The following is a 24,198-nucleotide window of genomic DNA, read 5'->3' on the forward strand; positions in this document are numbered from 1 at the left end:
TCCACCCGAGTATGAACCATATCAACAGCATCAGCAATATCCTTTTGAAGTTGAACGAATGACCAAGGTGGAAAATACTTTGAATATCTTCATGCAACAATCCATGATAAACATGCAAAATACCAACCAAAGATTGAGGAATTTATCAATTCAGTTGGAGATGATTCAAGCTAAAATCATGGATAACCAAGTCAACATTCAATCCACTCATGACGGAGAGATTGTTGGAGAAGGTGTTGTTGAACTTGAGGAAGATGCAATAGTAGAGGAATGTGGTACACCACATGAAATCGAACTTCCTCAAGAAAGGTCATTTACTGAAGAGGACAAAATTGTTGATAGTGGAGAAGTCATAGAGCTGGTAGAGAGAAAGGAACGGTTACTTAGCAAGGAAGAAACATTTGAACAAAAGGGGAAGAAAGTGAGCAAGGCTGAAATTGATCGGGTCATTGATAAAATTTGTGTCTTGTTCAAAACCAAGATAGGGAGGTTTTGGACTCCACATCATCTGTACTTAAAGTTCATGGAATTCCTCCCAAAGCAAAGGAACACAAAGCATGATGTGTTGTCCGTCTCATTTTGGCCACCCTAACGAAAAAGGCGTCGAGCTAACGACGTTAAACAAGCGCTTGTTGGGAGGCAACCCAATTTTGTGAGTTTATTTACTGTTTTTAATGCATAATAAGTTTAGAAGTCATGAGCATGCATCAAAACATTCAAAACAGAAAGCAAACAGAGAGCAGAATTCTGAACTGTCTCAACTCGCAATGGCGAGTGAAACAGCTCGCAATTGCGAGCAATTTGGTCTTTGACCAATTTTGACTGCCATTTACTCGCAACTGCGAGTAAAGCTGCTCGCAACTGCGAGTAGCTGCAGTTTGGCCAGTTTTAATCAATTTTTGGATAATGGTGTGTGATGACAATTGTTTTTAATTAGTATTGTGATGTTAGTATTCATATTAGTATTGTATATAGTTGTCTTTTGTAGTTAAAATTATGTGCTAGCACTTTTGGTTAATTTAGTACTTCATTTTATTGTGGAAGTTTCTTTTGTATCACTCTTGCTTTAATTTCAATTCTCAGATGATTGATAATGATTCATAGTTGTGTTCAAAAGCGCAAAGCCAAAGTACAAGTTTCCAGTTTTTCTAGGTTTTTACTCGAATATGGAACGGGTACTTTGTGTAAATTTCATGTCATTTAGTTCTTCGCAATAATGTATTTGTTTGTGAACCACTTAGTTCTAGCTAAAAGTGAGGAAACCTCAAGTGTTTGTACATATGCAAGGAGACCAGATTCATTGTTTAACTCGGTTGTTTTATGTTAAATCCAATAATTGTTTTAAATTGTGTGAAGGCATGGATATGATCAAGGCACATTTTTGTTAATGAGTAAAACATACTTGACCACAAATAGCCTACCTTGTGAGAAGAGCGAGTATTTGCTAACCCACTTGAGCCAAATGAATCGGAGTCCTCAATTATGAACTGTCAATTCATAAGCACAATGCTTGATGAATTTGCCTTTTAACCTTTCAATATCCAGTTCATTTTTGACGCACTTTGAGACTCTGATATGTTTTTAATTGTTGAACCCTAAACCTTCAATGTTTATTTGTCCCTTTTGCCTTAGAGTAAGGGAACATTCAAATAGGGTGTATTTTGATTCAAGTTGGGGAGAGAAGGTAGATGTAAATCTTTTGTCAAGTACAATGGTGTAATTTTATCTTTGATCAAGACAACATGGTGTTGTAAATACAAAAAGAAAAAGAAAATGTGTACATGAAAAGAAAAAGAGAAAAAGAAAGAAAAATCCAAAAAGAAAATAAGTTGTCAAGATCAAAGTTTGTCATGTTTAAGCACCAAGGGTTTGTAATGATTGGTAGGAAAGATTGTGGATTTTAATGGTTGATACAAGGAATGTTCCTCTTTGATAGGCTTTTTGATTTCAATTTCCCCACATATGACATTTCTTTTGTAGCCAAGCCAAGTTATAACCCTCAAAGACCTTTTGATCCATGTTTTTATGCCTTTTGAAATGATATTTGGATGGACACATAATTTGATTGGAATGTTAACTTGATTGCCGGATGTGTGTTCATAGCCCTCATTTTTATGTTTTCAATTGTTTATCTACTTTCATAGAAGTGTGTTAGGTGTGGTTCGTTAATAAATATATTATTGTTTTGAAATATTTGGCATGAACTTTGTACATAGGACTCATCTCATATTAGTAGTAGAATTCTAAATTAGTTGGAAGCTTAGCCTTGCCCGCGCATTCATTTTGAATCACTCATCTGAAAAAGTTTTCAAAGCCTTTTGTACTTGTGTCTTGTCATTAACTTGTTTGATTTTCAATCCTTTGTTTGAGGACAAACAAAGAGTTAAGTTGGGGAGTGTGATAAGTGTCATAAAAGTGTTAATTTCATGTTATATTTTAAGCACTTTGTGTTGCTTGCTTTTCAAGTAATTGAAGGAAAAGCCGAGAAATAAGTGTTAAATACCTTATTACGCTTTACTTATCATTACTCTATCTTTTTGTGCAGGAATTAGCCTCAAGACACTGATCAAAGACCAAAAATCATGAAAAAGTGCAAAATGGCAGAAGCTGTCCAGCAAGCTTGAAGAAATGGCGCTAATAGCGTATTCTACGCTATTAGCGTGTTCAATGAAGTGTCAAGGTCCAGAGAGATACGCTATTAGCGTATCTGGAGCAAAGCCAAGAAGAAGTCATGAAGAAATACGCTATTAGCGTGATCTACGCTATTAGCGTAAATGCTCCAGAGAACCACGCTATTAGCGTAATTTGGGCGAAGCAGGGCCCAAGGACCAACGTGGCAGAATCTCATTGGCCACCAAATAGGCCGACCTACTTCGCTAATAGCGTGGATTTCGCTATTAGCGTAGGTGCAAAAGTTCAGCCCCTTTAAATAACACTTTTACTTCTCTTTCATGATATACACTATTCCATTAGATATTTTTATAGCATTCTTAGAGAGAGAAATAGGGCTAGTGCATATAGAGTGAGAGTGATTTTTGAAGTTGGATTCTTCTTCCTTTGTGAGACATCACAAGGTGTAATGATTCCTTCCTTTTCAATCCATCCTTGCAAGGCTTCCATGATGATGTGTAGCTAAATATCCTTTGTTGGGATGAGAGGTACTTGATCCTTGCTAACATGTAATCCTTTGATTTAAGCTTACATATGGTTCTAGCAATTTATATTCATTATCGTTGTTATTCTTGTTGTTAATGCTTTCAACGAGATTCAAGATGATTTGGACACAAATTCTTGAATCTAGAGCTAGAGTAGCAATATATCTTAGGTTATGTCATTCTTGACAAGTTTGTTTATCTTTGATAATCACCATAATCAAGAGTTTAATGCTTTCGGACACTTAGTCAGGCTGGACACGGTCGATTAAGTTATCCGATCGTCTTTGTGATCGTTTAAGGGATTTGGACACGAATGTTTAAACGATACCTTAGAGTCAATTATATCGCTTTGGACACGAAGGATAGTCTAGAATTGATTGTGATAATATTGGTTATAAAGCTAGAATTCGTATGGATCATTAGGTTATGTGTGACGCTTGGTTAAGGAACTCTACTCCTAACAAGTTTCAATCCTTATTAATCTCATTTATTTTACTTTTGCAAATAGTTTAACTAGTTGTAAATGAAACAATCAAACACCTCTTTTAACTTAGAATGATAATTGACGTTGAACTATCTGTGACATCGCACTAATCCCTGTGGAGACGATACAAATACTTATCTTGTTTTTTTGATGCAAAACTACAATCATCAAAATGGCGCCGTTGCCGGGGATTGGTGTTTAGATATCATAGATAGGACGATTGATTTATCATTTTAAGCTTTCGTACATAATCCGTAAATATTTTTCTTTACTTTATAGTTGTTTGTACTAACCCCTCTTTGATAAACAAAGAAAAGTTTCTTGTTAGTTATTTCTGTTTCAGGATCATCACCTAGACAAAATCATGGCTGATCATGGTTATAGCAACTTCTACACTCCACCCGAGTATGAACCATATCAACAGCATCAGCAATATCCTTTTGAAGTTGAACGAATGACCAAGGTGGAAAATACTTTGAATATCTTCATGCAACAATCCATGATAAACATGCAAAATACCAACCAAAGATTGAGGAATTTATCAATTCAGTTGGAGATGATTCAAGCTAAAATCATGGATAACCAAGTCAACATTCAATCCACTCATGACGGAGAGATTGTTGGAGAAGGTGTTGTTGAACTTGAGGAAGATGCAATAGTAGAGGAATGTGGTACACCACATGAAATCGAACTTCCTCAAGAAAGGTCATTTACTGAAGAGGACAAAACTGTTGATAGTGGAGAAGTCATAGAGCTGGTAGAGAGAAAGGAACGGTTACTTAGCAAGGAAGAAACATTTGAACAAAAGGGGAAGAAAGTGAGCAAGGCTGAAATTGATCGGGTCATTGATAAAATTTGTGTCTTGTTCAAAACCAAGATAGGGAGGTTTTGGACTCCACATCATCTGTACTTAAAGTTCATGGAATTCCTCCCAAAGCAAAGGAACACAAAGCATGATGTGTTGTCCGTCTCATTTTGGCCACCCTAACGAAAAAGGCGTCGAGCTAACGACGTTAAACAAGCGCTTGTTGGGAGGCAACCCAATTTTGTGAGTTTATTTACTGTTTTTAATGCATAATAAGTTTAGAAGTCATGAGCATGCATCAAAACATTCAAAACAGAAAGCAAACAGAGAGCAGAATTCTGAACTGTCTCAACTCGCAATGGCGAGTGAAACAGCTCGCAATTGCGAGCAATTTGGTCTTTGACCAATTTTGACTGCCATTTACTCGCAACTGCGAGTAAAGCTGCTCGCAACTGCGAGTAGCTGCAGTTTGGCCAGTTTTAATCAATTTTTGGATAATGGTGTGTGATGACAATTGTTTTTAATTAGTATTGTGATGTTAGTATTCATATTAGTATTGTATATAGTTGTCTTTTGTAGTTAAAATTATGTGCTAGCACTTTTGGTTAATTTAGTACTTCATTTTATTGTGGAAGTTTCTTTTGTATCACTCTTGCTTTAATTTCAATTCTCAGATGATTGATAATGATTCATAGTTGTGTTCAAAAGCGCAAAGCCAAAGTACAAGTTTCCAGTTTTTCTAGGTTTTTACTCGAATATGGAACGGGTACTTTGTGTAAATTTCATGTCATTTAGTTCTTCGCAATAATGTATTTGTTTGTGAACCACTTAGTTCTAGCTAAAAGTGAGGAAACCTCAAGTGTTTGTACATATGCAAGGAGACCAGATTCATTGTTTAACTCGGTTGTTTTATGTTAAATCCAATAATTGTTTTAAATTGTGTGAAGGCATGGATATGATCAAGGCACATTTTTGTTAATGAGTAAAACATACTTGACCACAAATAGCCTACCTTGTGAGAAGAGCGAGTATTTGCTAACCCACTTGAGCCAAATGAATCGGAGTCCTCAATTATGAACTGTCAATTCATAAGCACAATGCTTGATGAATTTGCCTTTTAACCTTTCAATATCCAGTTCATTTTTGACGCACTTTGAGACTCTGATATGTTTTTAATTGTTGAACCCTAAACCTTCAATGTTTATTTGTCCCTTTTGCCTTAGAGTAAGGGAACATTCAAATAGGGTGTATTTTGATTCAAGTTGGGGAGAGAAGGTAGATGTAAATCTTTTGTCAAGTACAATGGTGTAATTTTATCTTTGATCAAGACAACATGGTGTTGTAAATACAAAAAGAAAAAGAAAATGTGTACATGAAAAGAAAAAGAGAAAAAGAAAGAAAAATCCAAAAAGAAAATAAGTTGTCAAGATCAAAGTTTGTCATGTTTAAGCACCAAGGGTTTGTAATGATTGGTAGGAAAGATTGTGGATTTTAATGGTTGATACAAGGAATGTTCCTCTTTGATAGGCTTTTTGATTTCAATTTCCCCACATATGACATTTCTTTTGTAGCCAAGCCAAGTTATAACCCTCAAAGACCTTTTGATCCATGTTTTTATGCCTTTTGAAATGATATTTGGATGGACACATAATTTGATTGGAATGTTAACTTGATTGCCGGATGTGTGTTCATAGCCCTCATTTTTATGTTTTCAATTGTTTATCTACTTTCATAGAAGTGTGTTAGGTGTGGTTCGTTAATAAATATATTATTGTTTTGAAATATTTGGCATGAACTTTGTACATAGGACTCATCTCATATTAGTAGTAGAATTCTAAATTAGTTGGAAGCTTAGCCTTGCCCGCGCATTCATTTTGAATCACTCATCTGAAAAAGTTTTCAAAGCCTTTTGTACTTGTGTCTTGTCATTAACTTGTTTGATTTTCAATCCTTTGTTTGAGGACAAACAAAGAGTTAAGTTGGGGAGTGTGATAAGTGTCATAAAAGTGTTAATTTCATGTTATATTTTAAGCACTTTGTGTTGCTTGCTTTTCAAGTAATTGAAGGAAAAGCCGAGAAATAAGTGTTAAATACCTTATTACGCTTTACTTATCATTACTCTATCTTTTTGTGCAGGAATTAGCCTCAAGACACTGATCAAAGACCAAAAATCATGAAAAAGTGCAAAATGGCAGAAGCTGTCCAGCAAGCTTGAAGAAATGGCGCTAATAGCGTATTCTACGCTATTAGCGTGTTCAATGAAGTGTCAAGGTCCAGAGAGATACGCTATTAGCGTATCTGGAGCAAAGCCAAGAAGAAGTCATGAAGAAATACGCTATTAGCGTGATCTACGCTATTAGCGTAAATGCTCCAGAGAACCACGCTATTAGCGTAATTTGGGCGAAGCAGGGCCCAAGGACCAACGTGGCAGAATCTCATTGGCCACCAAATAGGCCGACCTACTTCGCTAATAGCGTGGATTTCGCTATTAGCGTAGGTGCAAAAGTTCAGCCCCTTTAAATAACACTTTTACTTCTCTTTCATGATATACACTATTCCATTAGATATTTTTATAGCATTCTTAGAGAGAGAAATAGGGCTAGTGCATATAGAGTGAGAGTGATTTTTGAAGTTGGATTCTTCTTCCTTTGTGAGACATCACAAGGTGTAATGATTCCTTCCTTTTCAATCCATCCTTGCAAGGCTTCCATGATGATGTGTAGCTAAATATCCTTTGTTGGGATGAGAGGTACTTGATCCTTGCTAACATGTAATCCTTTGATTTAAGCTTACATATGGTTCTAGCAATTTATATTCATTATCGTTGTTATTCTTGTTGTTAATGCTTTCAACGAGATTCAAGATGATTTGGACACAAATTCTTGAATCTAGAGCTAGAGTAGCAATATATCTTAGGTTATGTCATTCTTGACAAGTTTGTTTATCTTTGATAATCACCATAATCAAGAGTTTAATGCTTTCGGACACTTAGTCAGGCTGGACACGGTCGATTAAGTTATCCGATCGTCTTTGTGATCGTTTAAGGGATTTGGACACGAATGTTTAAACGATACCTTAGAGTCAATTATATCGCTTTGGACACGAAGGATAGTCTAGAATTGATTGTGATAATATTGGTTATAAAGCTAGAATTCGTATGGATCGTTAGGTTATGTGTGACGCTTGGTTAAGGAACTCTACTCCTAACAAGTTTCAATCCTTATTAATCTCATTTATTTTACTTTTGCAAATAGTTTAACTAGTTGTAAATGAAACAATCAAACACCTCTTTTAACTTAGAATGATAATTGATGTTGAACTATCCGTGACATCGCACTAATCCCTGTGGAGACGATACAAATACTTATCTTGTTTTTTTGATGCAAAACTACAATCATCAAAATGGCGCCGTTGCCGGGGATTGGTGTTTAGATATCATAGATAGGACGATTGATTTATCATTTTAAGCTTTCGTACATAATCCGTAAATATTTTTCTTTACTTTATAGTTGTTTGTACTAACCCCTCTTTGATAAACAAAGAAAAGTTTCTTGTTAGTTATTTCTGTTTCAGGATCATCACCTAGACAAAATCATGGCTGATCATGGTTATAGCAACTTCTACACTCCACCCGAGTATGAACCATATCAACAGCATCAGCAATATCCTTTTGAAGTTGAACGAATGACCAAGGTGGAAAATACTTTGAATATCTTCATGCAACAATCCATGATAAACATGCAAAATACCAACCAAAGATTGAGGAATTTATCAATTCAGTTGGAGATGATTCAAGCTAAAATCATGGATAACCAAGTCAACATTCAATCCACTCATGACGGAGAGATTGTTGGAGAAGGTGTTGTTGAACTTGAGGAAGATGCAATAGTAGAGGAATGTGGTACACCACATGAAATCGAACTTCCTCAAGAAAGGTCATTTACTGAAGAGGACAAAACTGTTGATAGTGGAGAAGTCATAGAGCTGGTAGAGAGAAAGGAACGGTTACTTAGCAAGGAAGAAACATTTGAACAAAAGGGGAAGAAAGTGAGCAAGGCTGAAATTGATCGGGTCATTGATAAAATTTGTGTCTTGTTCAAAACCAAGATAGGGAGGTTTTGGACTCCACATCATCTGTACTTAAAGTTCATGGAATTCCTCCCAAAGCAAAGGAACACAAAGCATGATGTGTTGTCCGTCTCATTTTGGCCACCCTAACGAAAAAGGCGTCGAGCTAACGACGTTAAACAAGCGCTTGTTGGGAGGCAACCCAATTTTGTGAGTTTATTTACTGTTTTTAATGCATAATAAGTTTAGAAGTCATGAGCATGCATCAAAACATTCAAAACAGAAAGCAAACAGAGAGCAGAATTCTGAACTGTCTCAACTCGCAATGGCGAGTGAAACAGCTCGCAATTGCGAGCAATTTGGTCTTTGACCAATTTTGACTGCCATTTACTCGCAACTGCGAGTAAAGCTGCTCGCAACTGCGAGTAGCTGCAGTTTGGCCAGTTTTAATCAATTTTTGGATAATGGTGTGTGATGACAATTGTTTTTAATTAGTATTGTGATGTTAGTATTCATATTAGTATTGTATATAGTTGTCTTTTGTAGTTAAAATTATGTGCTAGCACTTTTGGTTAATTTAGTACTTCATTTTATTGTGGAAGTTTCTTTTGTATCACTCTTGCTTTAATTTCAATTCTCAGATGATTGATAATGATTCATAGTTGTGTTCAAAAGCGCAAAGCCAAAGTACAAGTTTCCAGTTTTTCTAGGTTTTTACTCGAATATGGAACGGGTACTTTGTGTAAATTTCATGTCATTTAGTTCTTCGCAATAATGTATTTGTTTGTGAACCACTTAGTTCTAGCTAAAAGTGAGGAAACCTCAAGTGTTTGTACATATGCAAGGAGACCAGATTCATTGTTTAACTCGGTTGTTTTATGTTAAATCCAATAATTGTTTTAAATTGTGTGAAGGCATGGATATGATCAAGGCACATTTTTGTTAATGAGTAAAACATACTTGACCACAAATAGCCTACCTTGTGAGAAGAGCGAGTATTTGCTAACCCACTTGAGCCAAATGAATCGGAGTCCTCAATTATGAACTGTCAATTCATAAGCACAATGCTTGATGAATTTGCCTTTTAACCTTTCAATATCCAGTTCATTTTTGACGCACTTTGAGACTCTGATATGTTTTTAATTGTTGAACCCTAAACCTTCAATGTTTATTTGTCCCTTTTGCCTTAGAGTAAGGGAACATTCAAATAGGGTGTATTTTGATTCAAGTTGGGGAGAGAAGGTAGATGTAAATCTTTTGTCAAGTACAATGGTGTAATTTTATCTTTGATCAAGACAACATGGTGTTGTAAATACAAAAAGAAAAAGAAAATGTGTACATGAAAAGAAAAAGAGAAAAAGAAAGAAAAATCCAAAAAGAAAATAAGTTGTCAAGATCAAAGTTTGTCATGTTTAAGCACCAAGGGTTTGTAATGATTGGTAGGAAAGATTGTGGATTTTAATGGTTGATACAAGGAATGTTCCTCTTTGATAGGCTTTTTGATTTCAATTTCCCCACATATGACATTTCTTTTGTAGCCAAGCCAAGTTATAACCCTCAAAGACCTTTTGATCCATGTTTTTATGCCTTTTGAAATGATATTTGGATGGACACATAATTTGATTGGAATGTTAACTTGATTGCCGGATGTGTGTTCATAGCCCTCATTTTTATGTTTTCAATTGTTTATCTACTTTCATAGAAGTGTGTTAGGTGTGGTTCGTTAATAAATATATTATTGTTTTGAAATATTTGGCATGAACTTTGTACATAGGACTCATCTCATATTAGTAGTAGAATTCTAAATTAGTTGGAAGCTTAGCCTTGCCCGCGCATTCATTTTGAATCACTCATCTGAAAAAGTTTTCAAAGCCTTTTGTACTTGTGTCTTGTCATTAACTTGTTTGATTTTCAATCCTTTGTTTGAGGACAAACAAAGAGTTAAGTTGGGGAGTGTGATAAGTGTCATAAAAGTGTTAATTTCATGTTATATTTTAAGCACTTTGTGTTGCTTGCTTTTCAAGTAATTGAAGGAAAAGCCGAGAAATAAGTGTTAAATACCTTATTACGCTTTACTTATCATTACTCTATCTTTTTGTGCAGGAATTAGCCTCAAGACACTGATCAAAGACCAAAAATCATGAAAAAGTGCAAAATGGCAGAAGCTGTCCAGCAAGCTTGAAGAAATGGCGCTAATAGCGTATTCTACGCTATTAGCGTGTTCAATGAAGTGTCAAGGTCCAGAGAGATACGCTATTAGCGTATCTGGAGCAAAGCCAAGAAGAAGTCATGAAGAAATACGCTATTAGCGTGATCTACGCTATTAGCGTAAATGCTCCAGAGAACCACGCTATTAGCGTAATTTGGGCGAAGCAGGGCCCAAGGACCAACGTGGCAGAATCTCATTGGCCACCAAATAGGCCGACCTACTTCGCTAATAGCGTGGATTTCGCTATTAGCGTAGGTGCAAAAGTTCAGCCCCTTTAAATAACACTTTTACTTCTCTTTCATGATATACACTATTCCATTAGATATTTTTATAGCATTCTTAGAGAGAGAAATAGGGCTAGTGCATATAGAGTGAGAGTGATTTTTGAAGTTGGATTCTTCTTCCTTTGTGAGACATCACAAGGTGTAATGATTCCTTCCTTTTCAATCCATCCTTGCAAGGCTTCCATGATGATGTGTAGCTAAATATCCTTTGTTGGGATGAGAGGTACTTGATCCTTGCTAACATGTAATCCTTTGATTTAAGCTTACATATGGTTCTAGCAATTTATATTCATTATCGTTGTTATTCTTGTTGTTAATGCTTTCAACGAGATTCAAGATGATTTGGACACAAATTCTTGAATCTAGAGCTAGAGTAGCAATATATCTTAGGTTATGTCATTCTTGACAAGTTTGTTTATCTTTGATAATCACCATAATCAAGAGTTTAATGCTTTCGGACACTTAGTCAGGCTGGACACGGTCGATTAAGTTATCCGATCGTCTTTGTGATCGTTTAAGGGATTTGGACACGAATGTTTAAACGATACCTTAGAGTCAATTATATCGCTTTGGACACGAAGGATAGTCTAGAATTGATTGTGATAATATTGGTTATAAAGCTAGAATTCGTATGGATCGTTAGGTTATGTGTGACGCTTGGTTAAGGAACTCTACTCCTAACAAGTTTCAATCCTTATTAATCTCATTTATTTTACTTTTGCAAATAGTTTAACTAGTTGTAAATGAAACAATCAAACACCTCTTTTAACTTAGAATGATAATTGATGTTGAACTATCCGTGACATCGCACTAATCCCTGTGGAGACGATACAAATACTTATCTTGTTTTTTTGATGCAAAACTACAATCATCAAAATGGCGCCGTTGCCGGGGATTGGTGTTTAGATATCATAGATAGGACGATTGATTTATCATTTTAAGCTTTCGTACATAATCCGTAAATATTTTTCTTTACTTTATAGTTGTTTGTACTAACCCCTCTTTGATAAACAAAGAAAAGTTTCTTGTTAGTTATTTCTGTTTCAGGATCATCACCTAGACAAAATCATGGCTGATCATGGTTATAGCAACTTCTACACTCCACCCGAGTATGAACCATATCAACAGCATCAGCAATATCCTTTTGAAGTTGAACGAATGACCAAGGTGGAAAATACTTTGAATATCTTCATGCAACAATCCATGATAAACATGCAAAATACCAACCAAAGATTGAGGAATTTATCAATTCAGTTGGAGATGATTCAAGCTAAAATCATGGATAACCAAGTCAACATTCAATCCACTCATGACGGAGAGATTGTTGGAGAAGGTGTTGTTGAACTTGAGGAAGATGCAATAGTAGAGGAATGTGGTACACCACATGAAATCGAACTTCCTCAAGAAAGGTCATTTACTGAAGAGGACAAAACTGTTGATAGTGGAGAAGTCATAGAGCTGGTAGAGAGAAAGGAACGGTTACTTAGCAAGGAAGAAACATTTGAACAAAAGGGGAAGAAAGTGAGCAAGGCTGAAATTGATCGGGTCATTGATAAAATTTGTGTCTTGTTCAAAACCAAGATAGGGAGGTTTTGGACTCCACATCATCTGTACTTAAAGTTCATGGAATTCCTCCCAAAGCAAAGGAACACAAAGCATGATGTGTTGTCCGTCTCATTTTGGCCACCCTAACGAAAAAGGCGTCGAGCTAACGACGTTAAACAAGCGCTTGTTGGGAGGCAACCCAATTTTGTGAGTTTATTTACTGTTTTTAATGCATAATAAGTTTAGAAGTCATGAGCATGCATCAAAACATTCAAAACAGAAAGCAAACAGAGAGCAGAATTCTGAACTGTCTCAACTCGCAATGGCGAGTGAAACAGCTCGCAATTGCGAGCAATTTGGTCTTTGACCAATTTTGACTGCCATTTACTCGCAACTGCGAGTAAAGCTGCTCGCAACTGCAAGTAGCTGCAGTTTGGCCAGTTTTAATCAATTTTTGGATAATGGTGTGTGATGACAATTGTTTTTAATTAGTATTGTGATGTTAGTATTCATATTAGTATTGTATATAGTTGTCTTTTGTAGTTAAAATTATGTGCTAGCACTTTTGGTTAATTTAGTACTTCATTTTATTGTGGAAGTTTCTTTTGTATCACTCTTGCTTTAATTTCAATTCTCAGATGATTGATAATGATTCATAGTTGTGTTCAAAAGCGCAAAGCCAAAGTACAAGTTTCCAGTTTTTCTAGGTTTTTACTCGAATATGGAACGGGTACTTTGTGTAAATTTCATGTCATTTAGTTCTTCGCAATAATGTATTTGTTTGTGAACCACTTAGTTCTAGCTAAAAGTGAGGAAACCTCAAGTGTTTGTACATATGCAAGGAGACCAGATTCATTGTTTAACTCGGTTGTTTTATGTTAAATCCAATAATTGTTTTAAATTGTGTGAAGGCATGGATATGATCAAGGCACATTTTTGTTAATGAGTAAAACATACTTGACCACAAATAGCCTACCTTGTGAGAAGAGCGAGTATTTGCTAACCCACTTGAGCCAAATGAATCGGAGTCCTCAATTATGAACTGTCAATTCATAAGCACAATGCTTGATGAATTTGCCTTTTAACCTTTCAATATCCAGTTCATTTTTGACGCACTTTGAGACTCTGATATGTTTTTAATTGTTGAACCCTAAACCTTCAATGTTTATTTGTCCCTTTTGCCTTAGAGTAAGGGAACATTCAAATAGGGTGTATTTTGATTCAAGTTGGGGAGAGAAGGTAGATGTAAATCTTTTGTCAAGTACAATGGTGTAATTTTATCTTTGATCAAGACAACATGGTGTTGTAAATACAAAAAGAAAAAGAAAATGTGTACATGAAAAGAAAAAGAGAAAAAGAAAGAAAAATCCAAAAAGAAAATAAGTTGTCAAGATCAAAGTTTGTCATGTTTAAGCACCAAGGGTTTGTAATGATTGGTAGGAAAGATTGTGGATTTTAATGGTTGATACAAGGAATGTTCCTCTTTGATAGGCTTTTTGATTTCAATTTCCCCACATATGACATTTCTTTTGTAGCCAAGCCAAGTTATAACCCTCAAAGACCTTTTGATCCATGTTTTTATGCCTTTTGAAATGATATTTGGATGGACACATAATTTGATTGGAATGTTAACTTGATTGCCGGATGTGTGTTCATAGCCCTCATTTTTATGTTTTCAATTGTTTATCTACTTTCATAGAAGTGTGTTAGGTGTGGTTCGTTAATAAATATATTATTGTTTTGAAATATTTGGCATGAACTTTGTACATAGGACTCATCTCATATTAGTAGTAGAATTCTAAATTAGTTGGAAGCTTAGCCTTGCCCGCGCATTCATTTTGAATCACTCATCTGAAAAAGTTTTCAAAGCCTTTTGTACTTGTGTCTTGTCATTAACTTGTTTGATTTTCAATCCTTTGTTTGAGGACAAACAAAGAGTTAAGTTGGGGAGTGTGATAAGTGTCATAAAAGTGTTAATTTCATGTTATATTTTAAGCACTTTGTGTTGCTTGCTTTTCAAGTAATTGAAGGAAAAGCCGAGAAATAAGTGTTAAATACCTTATTACGCTTTACTTATCATTACTCTATCTTTTTGTGCAGGAATTAGCCTCAAGACACTGATCAAAGACCAAAAATCATGAAAAAGTGCAAAATGGCAGAAGCTGTCCAGCAAGCTTGAAGAAATGGCGCTAATAGCGTATTCTACGCTATTAGCGTGTTCAATGAAGTGTCAAGGTCCAGAGAGATACGCTATTAGCGTATCTGGAGCAAAGCCAAGAAGAAGTCATGAAGAAATACGCTATTAGCGTGATCTACGCTATTAGCGTAAATGCTCCAGAGAACCACGCTATTAGCGTAATTTGGGCGAAGCAGGGCCCAAGGACCAACGTGGCAGAATCTCATTGGCCACCAAATAGGCCGACCTACTTCGCTAATAGCGTGGATTTCGCTATTAGCGTAGGTGCAAAAGTTCAGCCCCTTTAAATAACACTTTTACTTCTCTTTCATGATATACACTATTCCATTAGATATTTTTATAGCATTCTTAGAGAGAGAAATAGGGCTAGTGCATATAGAGTGAGAGTGATTTTTGAAGTTGGATTCTTCTTCCTTTGTGAGACATCACAAGGTGTAATGATTCCTTCCTTTTCAATCCATCCTTGCAAGGCTTCCATGATGATGTGTAGCTAAATATCCTTTGTTGGGATGAGAGGTACTTGATCCTTGCTAACATGTAATCCTTTGATTTAAGCTTACATATGGTTCTAGCAATTTATATTCATTATCGTTGTTATTCTTGTTGTTAATGCTTTCAACGAGATTCAAGATGATTTGGACACAAATTCTTGAATCTAGAGCTAGAGTAGCAATATATCTTAGGTTATGTCATTCTTGACAAGTTTGTTTATCTTTGATAATCACCATAATCAAGAGTTTAATGCTTTCGGACACTTAGTCAGGCTGGACACGGTCGATTAAGTTATCCGATCGTCTTTGTGATCGTTTAAGGGATTTGGACACGAATGTTTAAACGATACCTTAGAGTCAATTATATCGCTTTGGACACGAAGGATAGTCTAGAATTGATTGTGATAATATTGGTTATAAAGCTAGAATTCGTATGGATCGTTAGGTTATGTGTGACGCTTGGTTAAGGAACTCTACTCCTAACAAGTTTCAATCCTTATTAATCTCATTTATTTTACTTTTGCAAATAGTTTAACTAGTTGTAAATGAAACAATCAAACACCTCTTTTAACTTAGAATGATAATTGACGTTGAACTATCCGTGACATCGCACTAATCCCTGTGGAGACGATACAAATACTTATCTTGTTTTTTTGATGCAAAACTACAATCATCAAAATGGCGCCGTTGCCGGGGATTGGTGTTTAGATATCATAGATAGGACGATTGATTTATCATTTTAAGCTTTCGTACATAATCCGTAAATATTTTTCTTTACTTTATAGTTGTTTGTACTAACCCCTCTTTGATAAACAAAGAAAAGTTTCTTGTTAGTTATTTCCGTTTCAGGATCATCACCTAGACAAAATCATGGCTGATCATGGTTATAGCAACTTCTACACTCCACCCGAGTATGAACCATATCAACAGCATCAACAATATCCTTTTGAAGTTGAACGAATGACCAAGGTGGAAAATACTTTGAATATCTTCATGCAACAATCCATGATAAACATGCAAAATACCAACCAAAGATTGAGGAATTTATCAATTCAGTTGGAGATGATTCAAGCTAAAATCATGGATAACCAAGTCAACATTCAATCCACTCATGACGGAGAGATTGTTGGAGAAGGTGTTGTTGAACTTGAGGAAGATGCAATAGTAGAGGAATGTGGTACACCACATGAAATCGAACTTCCTCAAGAAAGGTCATTTACTGAAGAGGACAAAACTGTTGATAGTGGAGAAGTCATAGAGCTGGTAGAGAGAAAGGAACGGTTACTTAGCAAGGAAGAAACATTTGAACAAAAGGGGAAGAAAGTGAGCAAGGCTGAAATTGATCGGGTCATTGATAAAATTTGTGTCTTGTTCAAAACCAAGATAGGGAGGTTTTGGACTCCACATCATCTGTACTTAAAGTTCATGGAATTCCTCCCAAAGCAAAGGAACACAAAGCATGATGTGTTGTCCGTCTCATTTTGGCCACCCTAACGAAAAAGGCGTCGAGCTAACGACGTTAAACAAGCGCTTGTTGGGAGGCAACCCAATTTTGTGAGTTTATTTACTGTTTTTAATGCATAATAAGTTTAGAAGTCATGAGCATGCATCAAAACATTCAAAACAGAAAGCAAACAGAGAGCAGAATTCTGAACTGTCTCAACTCGCAATGGCGAGTGAAACAGCTCGCAATTGCGAGCAATTTGGTCTTTGACCAATTTTGACTGCCATTTACTCGCAACTGCGAGTAAAGCTGCTCGCAACTGCGAGTAGCTGCAGTTTGGCCAGTTTTAATCAATTTTTGGATAATGGTGTGTGATGACAATTGTTTTTAATTAGTATTGTGATGTTAGTATTCATATTAGTATTGTATATAGTTGTCTTTTGTAGTTAAAATTATGTGCTAGCACTTTTGGTTAATTTAGTACTTCATTTTATTGTGGAAGTTTCTTTTGTATCACTCTTGCTTTAATTTCAATTCTCAGATGATTGATAATGATTCATAGTTGTGTTCAAAAGCGCAAAGCCAAAGTACAAGTTTCCAGTTTTTCTAGGTTTTTACTCGAATATGGAACGGGTACTTTGTGTAAATTTCATGTCATTTAGTTCTTCGCAATAATGTATTTGTTTGTGAACCACTTAGTTCTAGCTAAAAGTGAGGAAACCTCAAGTGTTGTACATATGCAAGGAGACCAGATTCATTGTTTAACTCGGTTGTTTTATGTTAAATCCAATAATTGTTTTAAATTGTGTGAAGGCATGGATATGATCAAGGCACATTTTTGTTAATGAGTAAAACATACTTGACCACAAATAGCCTACCTTGTGAGAAGAGCGAGTATTTGCTAACCCACTTGAGCCAAATGAATCGGAGTCCTCAATTATGAACTGTCAATTCATAAGCACAATGCTTGATGAATTTGCCTTTTAACCTTTCAATATCCAGTTCATTTTTGACGCACTTTGAGACTCTGATATGTTTTTAATTGTTGAACCCTAAACCTTCAATGTTTATTTGTCCCTTTTGCCTTAGAGTAAGGGAACATTCAAATATGGTGTATTTTGATTCAAGTTGGGGAGAGAAGGTAGATGTAAATCTTTTGTCAAGTACAATGGTGTAATTTTATCTTTGATCAAGACAACATGGTGTTGTAAATACAAAAAGAAAAAGAAAATGTGTACATGAAAAGAAAAAGAGAAAAAGAAAGAAAAATCCAAAAAGAAAATAAGTTGTCAAGATCAAAGTTTGTCATGTTTAAGCACCAAGGGTTTGTAATGATTGGTAGGAAAGATTGTGGATTTTAATGGTTGATACAAGGAATGTTCCTCTTTGATAGGCTTTTTGATTTCAATTTCCCCACATATGACATTTCTTTTGTAGCCAAGCCAAGTTATAACCCTCAAAGACCTTTTGATCCATGTTTTTATGCCTTTTGAAATGATATTTGGATGGACACATAATTTGATTGGAATGTTAACTTGATTGCCGGATGTGTGTTCATAGCCCTCATTTTTATGTTTTCAATTGTTTATCTACTTTCATAGAAGTGTGTTAGGTGTGGTTCGTTAATAAATATATTATTGTTTTGAAATATTTGGCATGAACTTTGTACATAGGACTCATCTCATATTAGTAGTAGAATTCTAAATTAGTTGGAAGCTTAGCCTTGCCCGCGCATTCATTTTGAATCACTCATCTGAAAAAGTTTTCAAAGCCTTTTGTACTTGTGTCTTGTCATTAACTTGTTTGATTTTCAATCCTTTGTTTGAGGACAAACAAAGAGTTAAGTTGGGGAGTGTGATAAGTGTCATAAAAGTGTTAATTTCATGTTATATTTTAAGCACTTTGTGTTGCTTGCTTTTCAAGTAATTGAAGGAAAAGCCGAGAAATAAGTGTTAAATACCTTATTACGCTTTACTTATCATTACTCTATCTTTTTGTGCAGGAATTAGCCTCAAGACACTGATCAAAGACCAAAAATCATGAAAAAGTGCAAAATGGCAGAAGCTGTCCAGCAAGCTTGAAGAAATGGCGCTAATAGCGTATTCTACGCTATTAGCGTGTTCAATGAAGTGTCAAGGTCCAGAGAGATACGCTATTAGCGTATCTGGAGCAAAGCCAAGAAGAAGTCATGAAGAAATACGCTATTAGCGTGATCTACGCTATTAGCGTAAATGCTCCAGAGAACCACGCTATTAGCGTAATTTGGGCGAAGCAGGGCCCAAGGACCAACGTGGCAGAATCTCATTGGCCACCAAATAGGCCGACCTACTTCGCTAATAGCGTGGATTTCGCTATTAGCGTAGGTGCAAAAGTTCAGCCCCTTTAAATAACACTTTTACTTCTCTTTCATGATATACACTATTCCATTAGATATTTTTATAGCATTCTTAGAGAGAGAAATAGGGCTAGTGCATATAGAGTGAGAGTGATTTTTGAAGTTGGATTCTTCTTCCTTTGTGAGACATCACAAGGTGTAATGATTCCTTCCTTTTCAATCCATCCTTGCAAGGCTTCCATGATGATGTGTAGCTAAATATCCTTTGTTGGGATGAGAGGTACTTGATCCTTGCTAACATGTAATCCTTTGATTTAAGCTTACATATGGTTCTAGCAATTTATATTCATTATCGTTGTTATTCTTGTTGTTAATGCTTTCAACGAGATTCAAGATGATTTGGACACAAATTCTTGAATCTAGAGCTAGAGTAGCAATATATCTTAGGTTATGTCATTCTTGACAAGTTTGTTTATCTTTGATAATCACCATAATCAAGAGTTTAATGCTTTCGGACACTTAGTCAGGCTGGACACGGTCGATTAAGTTATCCGATCGTCTTTGTGATCGTTTAAGGGATTTGGACACGAATGTTTAAACGATACCTTAGAGTCAATTATATCGCTTTGGACACGAAGGATAGTCTAGAATTGATTGTGATAATATTGGTTATAAAGCTAGAATTCGTATGGATCGTTAGGTTATGTGTGACGCTTGGTTAAGGAACTCTACTCCTAACAAGTTTCAATCCTTATTAATCTCATTTATTTTACTTTTGCAAATAGTTTAACTAGTTGTAAATGAAACAATCAAACACCTCTTTTAACTTAGAATGATAATTGACGTTGAACTATCCGTGACATCGCACTAATCCCTGTGGAGACGATACAAATACTTATCTTGTTTTTTTGATGCAAAACTACAATCATCAAAATGGCGCCGTTGCCGGGGATTGGTGTTTAGATATCATAGATAGGACGATTGATTTATCATTTTAAGCTTTCGTACATAATCCGTAAATATTTTTCTTTACTTTATAGTTGTTTGTACTAACCCCTCTTTGATAAACAAAGAAAAGTTTCTTGTTAGTTATTTCCGTTTCAGGATCATCACCTAGACAAAATCATGGCTGATCATGGTTATAGCAACTTCTACACTCCACCCGAGTATGAACCATATCAACAGCATCAGCAATATCCTTTTGAAGTTGAACGAATGACCAAGGTGGAAAATACTTTGAATATCTTCATGCAACAATCCATGATAAACATGCAAAATACCAACCAAAGATTGAGGAATTTATCAATTCAATTGGAGATGATTCAAGCTAAAATCATGGATAACCAAGTCAACATTCAATCCACTCATGACGGAGAGATTGTTGGAGAAGGTGTTGTTGAACTTGAGGAAGATGCAATAGTAGAGGAATGTGGTACACCACATGAAATCGAACTTCCTCAAGAAAGGTCATTTACTGAAGAGGACAAAACTGTTGATAGTGGAGAAGTCATAGAGCTGGTAGAGAGAAAGGAACGGTTACTTAGCAAGGAAGAAACATTTGAACAAAAGGGGAAGAAAGTGAGCAAGGCTGAAATTGATCGGGTCATTGATAAAATTTGTGTCTTGTTCAAAACCAAGATAGGGAGGTTTTGGACTCCACATCATCTGTACTTAAAGTTCATGGAATTCCTCCCAAAGCAAAGGAACACAAAGCATGATGTGTTGTCCGTCTCATTTTGGCCACCCTAACGAAAAAGGCGTCGAGCTAACGACGTTAAACAAGCGCTTGTTGGGAGGCAACCCAATTTTGTGAGTTTATTTACTGTTTTTAATGCATAATAAGTTTAGAAGTCATGAGCATGCATCAAAACATTCAAAACAGAAAGCAAACAGAGAGCAGAATTCTGAACTGTCTCAACTCGCAATGGCGAGTGAAACAGCTCGCAATTGCGAGCAATTTGGTCTTTGACCAATTTTGACTGCCATTTACTCGCAACTGCGAGTAAAGCTGCTCGCAACTGCGAGTAAAGCTGCTCGCAACTGCGAGTAGCTGCAGTTTGGCCAGTTTTAATCAATTTTTGGATAATGGTGTGTGATGACAATTGTTTTTAATTAGTATTGTGATGTTAGTATTCATATTAGTATTGTATATAGTTGTCTTTTGTAGTTAAAATTATGTGCTAGCACTTTTGGTTAATTTAGTACTTCATTTTATTGTGGAAGTTTCTTTTGTATCACTCTTGCTTTAATTTCAATTCTCAGATGATTGATAATGATTCATAGTTGTGTTCAAAAGCGCAAAGCCAAAGTACAAGTTTCCAGTTTTTCTAGGTTTTTACTCGAATATGGAACGGGTACTTTGTGTAAATTTCATGTCATTTAGTTCTTCGCAATAATGTATTTGTTTGTGAACCACTTAGTTCTAGCTAAAAGTGAGGAAACCTCAAGTGTTTGTACATATGCAAGGAGACCAGATTCATTGTTTAACTCGGTTGTTTTATGTTAAATCCAATAATTGTTTTAAATTGTGTGAAGGCATGGATATGATCAAGGCACATTTTTGTTAATGAGTAAAACATACTTGACCACAAATAGCCTACCTTGTGAGAAGAGCGAGTATTTGCTAACCCACTTGAGCCAAATGAATCGGAGTCCTCAATTATGAACTGTCAATTCATAAGCACAATGCTTGATGAATTTGCCTTTTAACCTTTCAATATCCAGTTCATTTTTGACGCACTTTGAGACTCTGATATGTTTTTAATTGTTGAACCCTAAACCTTCAATGTTTATTTGTCCCTTTTGCCTTAGAGTAAGGGAACATTCAAATAGGGTGTATTTTGATTCAAGTTGGGGAGAGAAGGTAGATGTAAATCTTTTGTCAAGTACAATGGTGTAATTTTATCTTTGATCAAGACAACATGGTGTTGTAAATACAAAAAGAAAAAGAAAATGTGTACATGAAAAGAAAAAGAGAAAAAGAAAGAAAAATCCAAAAAGAAAATAAGTTGTCAAGATCAAAGTTTGTCATGTTTAAGCACCAAGGGTTTGTAATGATTGGTAGGAAAGATTGTGGATTTTAATGGTTGATACAAGGAATGTTCCTCTTTGATAGGCTTTTTGATTTCAATTTCCCCACATATGACATTTCTTTTGTAGCCAAGCCAAGTTATAACCCTCAAAGACCTTTTGATCCATGTTTTTATGCCTTTTGAAATGATATTTGGATGGACACATAATTTGATTGGAATGTTAACTTGATTGCCGGATGTGTGTTCATAGCCCTCATTTTTATGTTTTCAATTGTTTATCTACTTTCATAGAAGTGTGTTAGGTGTGGTTCGTTAATAAATATATTATTGTTTTGAAATATTTGGCATGAACTTTGTACATAGGACTCATCTCATATTAGTAGTAGAATTCTAAATTAGTTGGAAGCTTAGCCTTGCCCGCGCATTCATTTTGAATCACTCATCTGAAAAAGTTTTCAAAGCCTTTTGTACTTGTGTCTTGTCATTAACTTGTTTGATTTTCAATCCTTTGTTTGAGGACAAACAAAGAGTTAAGTTGGGGAGTGTGATAAGTGTCATAAAAGTGTTAATTTCATGTTATATTTTAAGCACTTTGTGTTGCTTGCTTTTCAAGTAATTGAAGGAAAAGCCGAGAAATAAGTGTTAAATACCTTATTACGCTTTACTTATCATTACTCTATCTTTTTGTGCAGGAATTAGCCTCAAGACACTGATCAAAGACCAAAAATCATGAAAAAGTGCAAAATGGCAGAAGCTGTCCAGCAAGCTTGAAGAAATGGCGCTAATAGCGTATTCTACGCTATTAGCGTGTTCAATGAAGTGTCAAGGTCCAGAGAGATACGCTATTAGCGTATCTGGAGCAAAGCCAAGAAGAAGTCATGAAGAAATACGCTATTAGCGTGATCTACGCTATTAGCGTAAATGCTCCAGAGAACCACGCTATTAGCGTAATTTGGGCGAAGCAGGGCCCAAGGACCAACGTGGCAGAATCTCATTGGCCACCAAATAGGCCGACCTACTTCGCTAATAGCGTGGATTTCGCTATTAGCGTAGGTGCAAAAGTTCAGCCCCTTTAAATAACACTTTTACTTCTCTTTCATGATATACACTATTCCATTAGATATTTTTATAGCATTCTTAGAGAGAGAAATAGGGCTAGTGCATATAGAGTGAGAGTGATTTTTGAAGTTGGATTCTTCTTCCTTTGTGAGACATCACAAGGTGTAATGATTCCTTCCTTTTCAATCCATCCTTGCAAGGCTTCCATGATGATGTGTAGCTAAATATCCTTTGTTGGGATGAGAGGTACTTGATCCTTGCTAACATGTAATCCTTTGATTTAAGCTTACATATGGTTCTAGCAATTTATATTCATTATCGTTGTTATTCTTGTTGTTAATGCTTTCAACGAGATTCAAGATGATTTGGACACAAATTCTTGAATCTAGAGCTAGAGTAGCAATATATCTTAGGTTATGTCATTCTTGACAAGTTTGTTTATCTTTGATAATCACCATAATCAAGAGTTTAATGCTTTCGGACACTTAGTCAGGCTGGACACGGTCGATTAAGTTATCCGATCGTCTTTGTGATCGTTTAAGGGATTTGGACACGAATGTTTAAACGATACCTTAGAGTCAATTATATCGCTTTGGACACGAAGGATAGTCTAGAATTGATTGTGATAATATTGGTTATAAAGCTAGAATTCGTATGGATCGTTAGGTTATGTGTGACGCTTGGTTAAGGAACTCTACTCCTAACAAGTTTCAATCCTTATTAATCTCATTTATTTTACTTTTGCAAATAGTTTAACTAGTTGTAAATGAAACAATCAAACACCTCTTTTAACTTAGAATGATAATTAACGTTGAACTATCCGTGACATCGCACTAATCTCTGTGGAGACGATACAAATACTTAACTTGTTTTTTGATGCAAAACTACAATCATCAAGCCCCTGCTGCTCGCATCCAACTCGCCTCGCGAGCGCGGTGGCGAGTTGTGACAGTTCAGTCTCGGGAAAACCTCCATTTTCACCCCAAAACCCCAATTTTGACTTCCCAATGCCCAAATTTGATCCCAAGGTTTGTCTAAACGTTTCCAAACATGAAAAGACACTCGAATTCATATACAATTTGACCCAAAA

At 35.7% G+C, this 24,198-nt stretch overlaps 2 long non-coding RNA genes across 2 annotated transcripts; both read left to right on the forward strand.

Moving 5' to 3' along the window:
• Nucleotides 1-12,641: 12,641 nt before the first annotated feature.
• LOC146929978 (uncharacterized) lies at nt 12,642-15,344 on the forward strand. The gene is made up of 2 exons (XR_015006243.1): nt 12,642-12,757; nt 14,651-15,344. It is a non-coding gene; the product is annotated as an uncharacterized LOC146929978 (long non-coding RNA).
• Nucleotides 15,345-16,676: 1,332 nt separating this feature from the next.
• On the forward strand, nt 16,677-19,378 carry LOC146929979 (uncharacterized). Its single transcript, XR_015006244.1, has 2 exons — nt 16,677-16,792; nt 18,685-19,378. It is a non-coding gene; the product is annotated as an uncharacterized LOC146929979 (long non-coding RNA).
• The last annotated feature ends 4,820 nt before the right edge of the window (nt 19,379-24,198 follow it).

This window comes from Medicago sativa, chromosome 4 (genome assembly GCF_051527215.1).
Source record: "Medicago sativa cultivar Bolivia chromosome 4, Bolivia_mono, whole genome shotgun sequence".
NCBI lineage: Eukaryota > Viridiplantae > Streptophyta > Magnoliopsida > Fabales > Fabaceae > Medicago > Medicago sativa.